At 45.2% G+C, this 13,163-nt stretch overlaps 1 long non-coding RNA gene across 4 annotated transcripts in view; it reads right to left on the bottom strand.

The window, feature by feature from the left end:
* The window catches only part of LOC111927036 (uncharacterized), a 35,968-nt gene extending 25,168 nt beyond the window's left edge, over positions 1-10,800 (bottom strand). Inside the window, exon 1 of one of the 4 annotated variants that reach the window (XR_015283460.1) lies at positions 10,608-10,800. This is a non-coding gene — a long non-coding RNA (uncharacterized LOC111927036). Of the gene's footprint in view, positions 1-9,458; positions 10,226-10,607 lie in introns of those variants that run through there. The other 3 variants (XR_015283456.1, XR_015283457.1, XR_015283458.1) reach the window with 3 other exon arrangements.
* Positions 10,801-13,163: the final 2,363 nt, after the last annotated feature.

The raw sequence follows: 13,163 nt of genomic DNA, 5'->3' as shown, positions 1-13,163 counted from the left end.
CAATGTCTGGGTTGCACTTGCAGAATGAATGGTGTCCATCAAAAGCATTCTGTGAGAAGGTGGCAGTGACACAGTAGAAGCCACTTACATCCTCAGCTTCTGAGGAGATAAAGGATTATCTAGATGCTTTGGCCCTTTAAAAGCCCCCCCAAAAATGTATAAAGCATATATATATATGTATAACTACATTGGTCTCTTCCCAGTGTTAATCTACCCCTTCTTTCAATTTAGCAGCTTCACATCTTCATGAAAATCTTTTCCAAAGCTACATGTGCAGCATTAGCAGAGGTGTACATGTAGCTTTCTTTGCAAGTGCTAGCTACCACCAGCCAGGACTGTGGCTTTGTATTTCACAGAGCAAGGAGAAAATGATGATGACCTGTAGCTTTTTAACTATTTCTGCAGACTAACTGCAGTGAGTCTCCTTCCCCCAGACATGGCAAAGGAAGGTGTGTGGCTAGGTCACAGTTATCTTCCTGTGTAGTTTTGAATCTCTGCAGAGCTGTGCACTGACATTGTCAGTGTGCCAGCTATAGGCCCTTCATCTGGTTAGGTTCTCATGTCTCCTGTGCACCTTCAACTCCTTGCCTAACCTCAGCATGTGGTTCTTGCATATGGCACTGAAATCCCAAGTACTGTCAAGTGCCTGAGTAAGCATACACAGTTTGAAACTAACAGGTTCTGTGTGTCAAAGGACAAGTAAGACAGTAACAGCCAACATTCAAATAGGCCTTTCTGCAGAGAAGTATCTGGATATTAAGAATGAACCTTTTTCAGGTACCAAGACCAGAAGAACCTAATGCAATCCACGTGATCTGCCTGAGCCACAACACCATCTCCTGGAATCAGAAGTTTAATTGGAGGAGAATGCTGAAGTTCTTCAAGTACTGTGAAGAGAATCAAGCAAAACAAGCAGAAAAATCCACCAATATCTCCAAAACACTGCAGGCAATCGGGCTGGAATTAATGAAAATTGGCCTGCACACCATTTCTCGTGTTTCCAAGAAATTACTGCGGTTCTTAAAAAATAAAGGAAGATCAATGAAGGAGAGAACTGTCAGCAGCTCACTCCATCACACAACTGAGGACATTCTTCATGCTCTGGAGGCACATTAAGCTGTTAGTTATCACTTCCCAGACAAGCCACAATGCAACTCTGGGAACCTGTTTTAGGTTGGCCCTTGAAAGAGACTACAAGTACTCCTGCAGTCGTATATAGATGGCACAAAAGAGCTGCAAAGCAGTAGGAAGACCATTGATACAATCATTTCTATACAGCCTCTAGGTGTGAATGCTCCCAGTCCCACTTGTGGCAGGGCCACACAAAGTTGAAGCCCACCTATAAGTCATTAGCTTTTTTTCTCAGCGATTGCTGGGGAGCTTTCATGGACTAAACTCTGTTAAAACAGACACTTACCATCTGAACATACTAATTTGCAATTTTTAGTTCCAAAACATAACATTAGAAAGTGATTAACAACATACAGAACAGATCTGCAAAGCCTGAATAATAACTACAGCATAAGCCTATCTTGGCTGTATCTATACTAAAGGAAACGTAACAGGAAAAAAATGCAGGTGAATAAACAGTAAAAGTGAGAAATAAATCAGACTTGGCATGGGCAAAGCCTAGAAAGCCAACCAGATTGCATACAGAACAGTCAAATTTGTTACTCTAACCTAACAGCTACATAAGACTAAAAGGCATAATCAGGATGATGAAAAAATAGATATTTGTGAAGACAGTGTTTTTCTGATATTCAGCCTCTGCTCGTGCAGTTTGCCTTCTTCAGCTGTCCTGGTATCTTCACTCTATCATTTCTCAACCTTCATCTCTAAACTTAAGTAGGCCTTCCCTTAAAGGCTGTACGTCTCAGTGCTTTCTGAGGATTGTTTCCTCTTTCATTTGTTGTAACTATTACTTCATAGTGCTGTCATGTATGACTCCTCCACCTCTTATCCATATTGTACTGGTTTTAACTTTCTATATTACATCTGGGCCCAACACAAACTGAAAAACAATGTAAGAATCAACCCATTACCAGCTGCCCCTCAGCTCTAAATAAAGCACTCAAGTAAAACACAGTTTTGCTTTTGGCTTTGATACAGCTTGACACCTGAAATACAGCTGCTCATTCCACATGTGATCAGACATACTAGGAATGGTATGGACTTAGGAGTACAAGCTCAATTGCCCAATGTGTGGGCATGCCTTAAATGTCAACATTATTAGCCATCACACTGTGACTGAAGTGATAAACATACAAACCAACTGAATCCTAGCCCATCACACCCAGACAGCATCTCTCTTCTCCTCCTCCAGCATAAAGCCACAACTGTTGCTCATTGAGTTGCCAAGCTTTCTACATTATCATTAGTAACTTAAAAACAGGATTATGTTTAAATAGTACAGAAACTTTAGGGCCACAGGGTAAAAACACTTAGTGACTTCATTAATGAACAAATGCTTCAATGGAGATTAGAGTCTCTATTCTCGTGTATTAACAACGCAACGCCTTTAAAAAATAAATATATCTGCATTTTCATGTCACTTGCCTTTTGCGTCTCTCCACCCTTTCCTCATAGAAGCACTAAACTTAGATATGTTGAGAAACCATCCAAGGTGGTACCATCAATACAACTCATCCTCCTGGCAACACAGAGTGATCAGGTGAATCTGGACACTCTAACAGGGGACCAAGACTCTCCCTCACACATTTCATGGTAAGGGTAGATGCACATTACTTTGCTGACCTGGAACATGGAAGCAGCTTCATTTATTTATTTATTTGCAGAAGGAGTAAAATGGCTATGAAAAAAAACAAACAGAAACAGTGCAATGCATTCCTAGTAAATCCAGGAGATTCACACACATTTTCATTCTACGATAAGTTAAAGGAAACCTGCAAAGCTTTTACATTTTTTGTTTCCCTTCCTTTATAATCCTCTTGCCTTTATGCTTCCCTCCTTATTTAGACTTCCTTCAAGTGTAAGGAGGCATCCCAAATCAAGGGTCTTCTTCCTCTGTCAGCCAGGGTTCTCCATTTCCAAGGCAGCCCCTGACCAGTCCAAGGAGCACCTGAGGCCAGCTGAGGACCAGGTTCTCCAAAGGCTAGTCCTAGTCCTCTTTGGAAGGCCACTCAGGCTCATGTGCAGTCAGGAGGATGTCTTCATTGAAGGTCATTTTCAGAGCTGCTCTTTCCCCATTGCCTCTCTATCAAGGTAGAGAGAGAGCAACCACCAGGGATGGATTCAGCCAACTGCACAACTTTATTCCGTTTAGCCACAGTTAAATTGCTACATTGGAGTTAACTCTTCCTAGTACACTGAGTATCACCATCTGCAGGCTGGGGCCAGACAGGATGGACATCTTTCCCTCACAGCAATGGGAATGAGGCTACAGCACCGTCATCAAGATAACTACTCTGAAATTTTATGGAGCCCAAAGCAGAGTCTCAAACAGTTATCACAAAGCTTCAAGATAGGTTTGTCCTTGAAATCCTGGTTATTTAACCAAAGCACCATTTTTAATAGCTACTCAGGAGACTTCTTCACTGCTTTTTTTTCCTGAAATTACAATTCCTGTCTCACAGGGTGTTTTTTATAGCATTACCATTCATGCTACATGACCAGCATAGCTGAAATATCTAAGTGCCCACAAATAATTAAAAAGTCATCTCTACTTTTTAAATGTTTGGATAAATTTATTTATAGGGCAAGTTGGCAATTCCCCCAAAGTCATACCTTCCAACCAAAGCAACTATGTCAGGTACTTAAAATATCCCCCCTTTCCCTATGGCTCTGCGTCTCACGTCAGCTGGGATAGCTTTTTTCCCCTAGAATGCAAATAGTGACCCCAAGACTTGCTAGCAGCAGCTAAAGACCAAGTTGAACTACACAAGTACTGCACTGCTGAGCAGAAAAGGCCCCTCCTACATGGAAACACCAACTCAGCATAATGCTCAAGCATTGGCATTTGTATTTTACTTCAAACAAGGCTCATAAACTTCTACTGAGGCACACACTAGCACACCTCTCTAAAACAAGTGGGAAAAGAAACGCTCCTCAACAGTCTTTATGACAAAGTGGACGGGAAGGCATGTCAGCAGCAATGCCTGGGGAAGGTATTTTTACCAGAGAGTGTTTACAACACTCTTCCAACTACAGCATATGTGCTTGACCCTGATCTCTCTTCCCAAACATTTTGAATTCTCCTTAGCTTTATGCTTTTCCACCTTTCTCAGTTTGCAGCTTCACATCCATTGAAGTAGTTGACAAAACTGTCATCTTCTTCAGCGTATTATATCTGATCCTCTGAAAAAGTTAGATGCCATAGATTGTTCACAGCATCTGGAAGGCAGATCCTTGACTGTCTCAGAAGAAAGAGATTAAAAAAAAAATTAAACACAGGAAATTATCGGTAACCATTGAGCTAATCAGCTTTGGAAAGCATGGTTCCTTTTCCATTAACAAAACCCTTAATAAGCTGTTGATGCAATTCTTTTGTCTTTTTTTTTTTTTTTTTCTGGTGACAAAAACTTCTTCTTGTGAATGGAGTCGAAAGGATCACTTCTTTCAGTGTTATTACAGTATTGGCACAAAACCCAAGCTGTATAATAATTCCCTTCCCTTTCCCATGCCCTCACAAACACATAAGCCTCTGTCGCTAAACACCTGATTAGCCAGATCTTCCAGAGTATGATCCAGAGAGGGCTTGTTTGTTCCAGGGATCAGAAGCTAAGTGGAAAGAAAAGAATGGTCAGGACACAGAGACTGGAGAAAAGTAAGTATGTGAGAAACTGAAACCACAAATCACACACACAAGTCAAGAAGTGCCAAAGGAAGAACTTCTTTGCTCTTCTACCTGCATTGGAGGAACATGAATATCAACTACAGTGTTCAGAGCTCTAAGGAATCACAATATTCACTTTCTTAATAAAACAACAGATGGAATAAATACTCTTGCTAATTGTATTGAGAAGACAGTATTTGGAAAACCGTAATTCAGAAGTTGGGTGCATTTCTGATTTTCATTACATCAATGTAAGCCTTCAATATCAGGACAGAAGTTGGTTTCCTGTGCCTGATGATCCCAAATTATGATTTACTAATAATCAGAACTTAATACCAAATTTCAAGACAAATGTGAATGCTAAGCAGTCACACAAATCATCAAGTGTTAGAGAGAATAGTTTAGTATAAACTGCTCCCCCTAGTAATTACTAGGGAAGTATTCCTTACATAGAAGTGACCCTCAAGAGGGTTTTGATTAATAATAACTAAGAGCATCAAAATTTTGAAAACATTCTTTATGCACATGATTAACTTCTATGTAAATGGTCAGTACCATTGAAAATAAAAAAAAAAAAGTAATCACATCTTAAAAGTCACTTGGGCAGACAGGACTTCAACTTTGTCTCTGGAAGAGTTTTGCAACAGTTCTCTCTTTAGAGACCAGTTTTGTAAAGCACAGAAAACTCTCAACTGTAACTCATATTTATGACAATGGAGACCATTTGTACAACTGGACCACAGGGGAAGTGGAAGAAATGCATTTATTTATCTTTATACAAAATGCAAATTGAGAAAGAGTAGTCCTACGAGAACTTACAGATTACTCCTTCCTTGAATCCATCATACGCAAAAATCTCTGCAAGAAAACTTCCAAAATACTGTATTGCACTCTATCCAGAAACCACTGGAAAATTGTGAACAGCATTACTGTATAATTTAGGCACAAGATCATATTGCATTTGATCCTGAGAACCGTCAATACTTTATTTGTTTGTTTTTAACCAACACCCTCCATTTTCACATCTTCTACACTAGCTTTCAACACATTCATAGAAAAAAAGTAATTCACAGAAAGACAACCCTTCTTCAGTTTTTTTTGTGCTACAATTTTGAGCAAAAAGGATATTGCCAGAAGGGAAGTCCTCTGCTTCAAATTCAGCTGAAAAATATCTTTGTCATTTGACTTGCAATGAAGCCTGAAAGATCTGGTCAAAAGTCAGGAGTCATCTGCTGAAATACAGCTGTCTACATCCATGCTAGATGTTTGGACTACTTTTATATTCAATGGGCAGAAACAACACTTCTCAGATCTGATTCTGCTGACTAAATGTAGACTTCCACTACAGGAAGAGATGAATTGATCCCTAGAAATGTTCTGCTTCCTGACTATAAAGGGACTGCAGAGAGCTGAGTTTCAACAGACAACTCCCACCTTCTGCGTGCTGGGTATCACACTGAACAACCATATCTGATTTCTCCGCTAGGACCTTATCAGCTTTGCTGGAATTCCTGCCGCTTTAATTGGTACTAATAAACCAGTGTAGTTACCCTAAGCTTCATGCACAATCAAGGTACAAAAAGGGGCACCTCTGAGAAGAAATTCAGCTCAAGTAAGAACCTGAATTCTCCCCAAAAGATGACACTGTGTCTTCAGAGATCATGGGAATGAGCCTTATGAGCCTACCCCTTAATAAGGTGAAGCAGTGAAGCGCCTTGAATTAGACAGACAGGTTCGGGCTGTTGCTGCTGAGGAGGTGGGAGATAAAGAACAGCCTCATCCCTTATCTCTCCACACCAGTGAGGCTAAAATGTACAGCATCAGACCCCACAATTAAAGGGAAGGTTACAGTACAGATTACAGAGTCCTTCATAAAATACTTTGAAGGAGAATAAAAACAAAGCCACACCAAGGAAGTTTGAAAAATCTGTATTGTGGCCTACATAGTGTCTATCCACCCACATCTTTGCCAAGTGAGGATAAACAAGAGCTGAATGAAACTCTGCAAGCACACACTTCAGTTGGCCAAATATCCAGCACATTCTGGAGCAGCTAAGAATTAGTCCTCACCCACTTAATATTTAAAAACGGAAGTGCAGACCCTCAAAAGGGTCTGAGACTCCTGTTAGCAGCACCTGCTCTTAGCTGACCAGGTAACACAGAAGAATAAAATGGCAGACCTGGATCGAGGCTCTCACTCATTCACACTTCTGTCACAGAACGAAGTCACCTCGTTAGCTGAGGACAGCCAGGCTTCCGCATTCAGCTTCTGCAGGAATACAGGATTTGGCAGCCTCCAGAAATCTGAGCTTGCTGTTTTTCTTCTCCTGGTTTACTAATGCCCATTTCGCCTTCCCTGCCTCCCTGCTCCCAATGCACACACATTTGAATGCTAAACCTCAGGTGTTGCATGGTTTCTCCATACTTCCAGGCAAACACTACACACCTGCCCTCCAAACTTAGCAAGTATCCCTTCTCCACAGAGGTAGTAAACCTGCTGTAAGACCACAATGCTTCATAGTAAGATGCTTAAGCTTAATTTTTAAAAAAAATTCTTCCCATCTCATGCCTTAAGAAATTCTCACACCCACCATCTTACACAAAAATACATTCCCTACAAGACTGTGATACATTGCACACTCTTAATGGTTTCTACAGTTACATAGGCACAGACAATGTAATTAACAAGCAACATTCTTTCTTGTAAGATAGGAGGAAGAAAATTAACAGAATAGAAGTTCACAAAAATATATTTAAGCTCAGAAATAACTCTACATTTTTTATACCTAATTTCAGTATTTACTATGTGAGAAAAGACAAGACCCTGGATTATCTAGGTGCAAAACACAAGTTGTCAATCTGTCTGATTTACAAAATACCTTGTGTCCCCTTATGAAGAAAATGATACCTTATTTACTCCCTGTAGATACACATCAATACTTTATCAAGTATTTTTTCACTTTCCATTTCATTTGTTTTGTGCATACTGAAATCAAGAAAAAGAACAATCCTGTGTTAAAGTTATATTGTGTTTTCTGTTTCTTGTTACATAACCAGAAGTGTTACAAAAAATATTATTGTGGAGTTAAAAAAAAAAGGCACCTAAAAAACGATTCTAACCAGGCAAGCATCACTGCATCACAATAACATATAAGGTACTTCTACACCCACTACTGGCATACATTTAAATTAAAATTACATGTAATCTATACCAAACTTTCTGAATGCTGAATCTCTGCTGAATGCCCTTTTCTGTATTTAACCTCCTCTATTGCTGACAAAGAGGCAAGATTTTCCAGGTTAGTAACAACAAAATTCCACATTGCAAAAACATTGAATGCTGTCATGCATATAAAGTCATTGACAGGGTCTGAAAATATCCCTCCCATGTCAAGATTAGTCTTAAGCAGAGAAATGGCAAGGCAATATTAGCATGTTATTTTCTTGTGGGAGAGCCAAGCAATTAAAAACCAACAACCACATAAACCCTAAACCATATCTTTTGAGAGAAATGGTGAATTTCAGTGCTCCTTTCTAAGGAAACCAGAAGAACACACCAACCACTGTGCTGGAAATATTTCCTTGCAAAAGCAGACACATCCATGGTGGTAAGGGAATTTCACGATGTGGGTGATTTGTGACATCAAGATCTTTCACATAATTTACAAAGAGGGCCACAGACTCCATGTTGGAAAACACACTCGTGCCATCCCTCTCTGCTTGATGTACACCTGCCCAGGCAAAAACACCAGGTTTCTGAATTTGAGCATGCACAGAGACACACTCACACCGTCATCTGAACCCACCACACACCCACCATCTCCCACCAGAGCCACTCGCAAGAGCCTGAAGCACCACTCCGAATCCAATCCAGGAGAGGTATTTTCCTCTCCTCTCTGCATTACAGCCACAAGCCCAAAGCCCTGTAGCTCGGCTTGGTTCATCTGGGCCCACTTTGTTAAAATAAACACAAAGGAAGGGAACCCACTGGGCTGGCTGAACAACAAGAAATTCATCTGCAGAACTCCCTCACACTCGTGTGCACAGCTGATTTTACACCACGCGGCTGCTACGTTCGTATTATTTTGTCAAAAAAGTACGGAACAGCTTTCACCACAAATACTTGGAGCTTGAAAATTACAGCAAAACCAACTTTAGCCGGGCGCAAAGCGCGCTACAAGAGCGGCGCTTGAAGCCCCAGCGTGACACAAGCGCAATCGTACCAGGGACGGGGGCTTGCTGGAGGAAACTGGACCCACGCAAAGCCACAAGGTATAATATCTGGTGCCTATAGCTCATCCGCTGCCCCGGCTGGGAGCGCGCCGCAAACAGATTTACACAAGCTACAAATCAATGGGGCACTGTGGCTATGCCCACGCCAGTGACCAACTGCAGTGGGGAAGGAAAGGAGCCCGGAGTGCTTGGCAGACCTGCCATTCCCCTCGGCCACCCTCCCGCAGCCCCTTCCCTCACCCCTTCCCCCCTCACAAGTCCAGCGTGGCTGCGGTGGCAGCAGCCCCTCAGCTCTGCGCCCGGCCTGGGAGCAGCCCGGCCTAGGCGCCCAAGTCACCCCAGTGTGGGTGGGCTGCGGGAGGCCGGCCAGGCCGGCACGTCCCTGCGGTGGGCTGCCAGCCGCCCGGCCACCTGCAGGCCTCCGCCGCCCTACCTTGCTCCTCGCCGGCCCCAAAGCTGGCTCTGGGGTCCTCGGGGGGGAGCGGGGCTCCGCCGCCCTCCAGGGCTTTGCGTTTCTTCGACATCTGGTCGGTGTTTGGGAGTTGAGTTTTTCCTCTCTCTCTCTCCGGGGAGATGAGTGTATGTAGAGAGAGAGGGAGAGTGTGAGGGAGAGAGACACAGGGAGGGAGAGAGAGAGATTGAAAGAAATCGCTGCTTAAAGAGAGGGGAAGAGACTTTGGAGTGGCTGGAGAGCAAGTAGGAGGCAGGGACTAAGTGGAGAAATCCTACAAATCACAATCCCATCAATTCAGCCCCACGTCTAGAGGGGCTGTTGAGGTCTCCCCCTTCCTCGCTCATTCATCTGAGTGTGTGAGTGAAAATTAAAGATAGAGGTAATAGTCTTCTGCTGCTTTTCCAAATGTTAGCAGGTGGTGCTTTTTTTTTTTTCCTCTTTTTTTTTTTTTTTTTTTTTTTTTTCCTGTTGCGGGGGGAGGCGAGGGGGGAGGAAGGACGCAGCTGATTGATATTATTTTCCTCTGCTGGGATTCCTTCTGGTTAAAAAAAAAAAAAAAAAAGGGGGGGAGGGGGAAGGTAAAAGCTGAATGGATTGGGGGAGATGGGGGGGAGAGCTGGAAGGTGGGTGGCGGTGTGTGGAGAGCGGGGGGAACGAGAGGATTAAAAAGAAAACCAGGAGCAGAGGCGGAGGGATGAGAAGAGCCTGCAGGTGCAGGGAGGCAAAATTCCCTGCAGGGGTCATGTGCTCCGGGAGCCGGAGATCCTCGGCTCCCCGGAGGCTGGCGGCGGGCAGGGGCGGCTCGGCGGGGGCTGCGGCCACCCCGCCCGGCACCTGCGGGAGCGGGGCTGCGGGGCGCCGCAGCCGGCTGGCAGCAGGCAGCGGGAACTCGCACCTTGCAAACTCCGCCGCGGAGTCAGTACCCCCGCAGTCGGTCTTCCTCGCTCCCTTTGTAACCCTTTCGGCTCTGGGAACGAGATGTGCCCCTCCCCTGGGGAGTCCCGTGCCGTCCCCCGCCGCCCCCGACCTGCCCCCTTTACAGGCAGATTTCAGAGCTTGCTAGAGGGTATTTGTTAGCCGGGGTTGGGGGGGGGGGGGAGGGAGGGAGGGGGCGAGGACACAACTTACCCTCCAAACTATGCACAAGCTCGTCTCTGCTTTCCACTTCAGATCAACTTTAAAGAGCAGATTCTCAGTCAGTCCGGGAGGCAAACAGGCAGGGGAGGAGAGGGGAAATTGTTTAGGAATAGCTGCTGCCAAGTGGGTGAAGTTCAGGGCACAATCCTGGCTCTTCCACGCTCCAGCAGCCCAGCATCTTCCCGGGGTCTGGAGAACAAGGTGTTCAACAAGTCTTCCTTGTTACCCGAAATTGATTGATGATGGCTTTCCCGCCGGGCTGTATTTAACAAAACGATGCAGAGAGCTACTCTGACGAGCAGCAAATTTTAGAGGAGCTTGCAATATAGCTGCAGCTTTAATTTATCTGTCTCTCTATACATACGTACTTACACACATACACATGCACACCTGTGTATGTGTGTATGTATCTATAAATAAAAAGATATAACTCTATCAATACAACGTTGGGTCCACAGGATCTTAGAAAAGCTTGCCTGTCGGCTGCGTGGAAGTTAAAGAGTTTTTCTTAAGCGAAAGGGGCTGATGCTTGGACACATCTCACGTCCAACAGGAGGCAATGACGTCTGTAGCTTCATTGCTATAACAGCACCAAGGCTGCAATTGCCATTCACTGAAATGATAAGGGGCGCTCAGACGTAAGCAGTCTGGACCTCTAGCAAGAGACTGAAGCGAAGATGATTTCTCCCCCCCCCCCCAAAACAAATAATAATGCTAAAAAACACCTAAGGAAAGAGACGGGGAAAGAAATCTAGTTCTTGCAGTCACACGCGTCTGCAACATGATCCTCTAGCACCAAAAACATTTAATTTTTGCGGCTGACTAGACTTTGGGAAATTTCAATATATTATGATTATTCGGGTGGGGGGAGGGGAGAGCTTTGGGGGTTTTTTTGAGGTTTTTTTTTTTTCCTAAATTATTTTTGTCTCTCTTCAAGCAGGCATTGATGAAAGCCCGGTAAAAGTGCCCTCCACACCCCCACCCCATCTTTCCAAATATATTTCGGCTCGGGTACGTGCTGAAGTGTTTATAGTGTATAGCTAGGTTTCTTAAGTAGCATTTTCTTCCTAGATAGGGCGCGAGGATTTTTTTTATTATTATGTTTTTGGTTGGTTTTTTTTTTTTTTTTTTCCCCTACTTAGCAGAAACGCGAATTTAAAACGCCGATGCGAGGCGGGGGGCTCCTTCTCTCGCGGGGTGACGCTCTGGCAGCGCCGCGGCTCGGACCGCGTGTGGGGAGCGGCGGCGGCAGCGGGGGCGGCGGGCGGCGCTGCCGGGGGCGGGGGCGGCCGCACCTCGGGGCTGCCAATCCCCGCGGGGGCGGGGGCGCTCCCCCTGCCGCCAGCCGCGGCCCTGGCAGCGACAGCGCGGGTGCCGCAGGAGCTCCCGGAGGCAGCGGGCACCGGCACCGCGCCCGGCCCCGCCGCGGGGGAGGCAGCGCCGCGCCGGCCCACGCGTGTCCGCGCTGCGCCGCAGCCGGGCGGGGACAAGAGCGGGCAGCCCCTTCCCCCCCCGCCCGAGAAGGGGCCGGGGGTGACACGGGCGGCGCCGGGGAAGGTGCTGGGGAGTCGCCGTGCAGCCGGGTGCCTTCGTTCCCGCAGCGAGCCGTAGGGGGGCTGCGGCGCCGAGCGGCTGAGGCGGTCATCGCCACCCAGCTGGGGAGGCCGGGGTCCTTTTGTGAGGGGCCCCCCGAGCGCTGCTGTCTGCTCTCTGCATCCCCAGCCTCACACTTGGTGTCCAGATTGTTCCTTCTGCGTCCTGTCAGGCCCGGGGGCAGGGCTTGTTTGGCCTCCGCATGATTCCAAGCAGTAAGTGGCTACTTGCCCAAAGCACTGAGCCATTCTTTGCTGGAACAATTGTAGATACCGGTGATGTAAGTGGTGTCTCTGCGAGCCCAAATCAGGTTCGCAAGCTGCTGATAGCACTCACAAGGTACCGGGTTCTTTCTCCTTTCAAAGTTTATTTTGGTGAGAAGCAAAAGGCAGCGAACAGGAGTGCCAAGCAGGGAGAGGAGGCATAAAGACTCCTGCTAGCATGGATGTTAAATTTGGTATCTGTGGTGGCCCTTGAGATATCTGCTGTGATAATCTCCCACACAAAGCTTTGGTGAGATTGGCTGCATAGTATAGGGGAAGATTTTCCAATCATTAGCAGGAGATGCTTTCTTACATAGTCTGGTTTAGCAAGACTAAACCAGTCTAAACCTGTTTATTTTTGTCAATGATGATTTGTGGAAGTTTTGGTGACCGAGTAGCACATCCCTTCAGCAAGACACTCTAAAAAAAATTACAGAGACCAGAATTGTATGAATTTGTCAAGCTTTAGGGGAAATCCTATGCTATCTTCTATTTAATTTCATCTTAAGTACTGCGTTGCTAAATGGATTTTTTTTCTCCCACCCATTCAGCGCGCAGAATTCACAGTGTATCTGTCACAAAATAAAAACATTGTATTATTCTGTATCCGTGTTTTAGGACGTTCCCACCGAGATCTGCCTTTACACAGGCGTTTCCACTAAGTCGTTTGCCCCGATGACAGATCGTGTTA

This window comes from Cyanistes caeruleus, chromosome 2, assembly GCF_971803275.1.
Source record: "Cyanistes caeruleus chromosome 2, bCyaCae1.hap1.1, whole genome shotgun sequence".
NCBI lineage: Eukaryota > Metazoa > Chordata > Aves > Passeriformes > Paridae > Cyanistes > Cyanistes caeruleus.
This window is presented reverse-complemented; position numbering and strand designations above follow the sequence as displayed.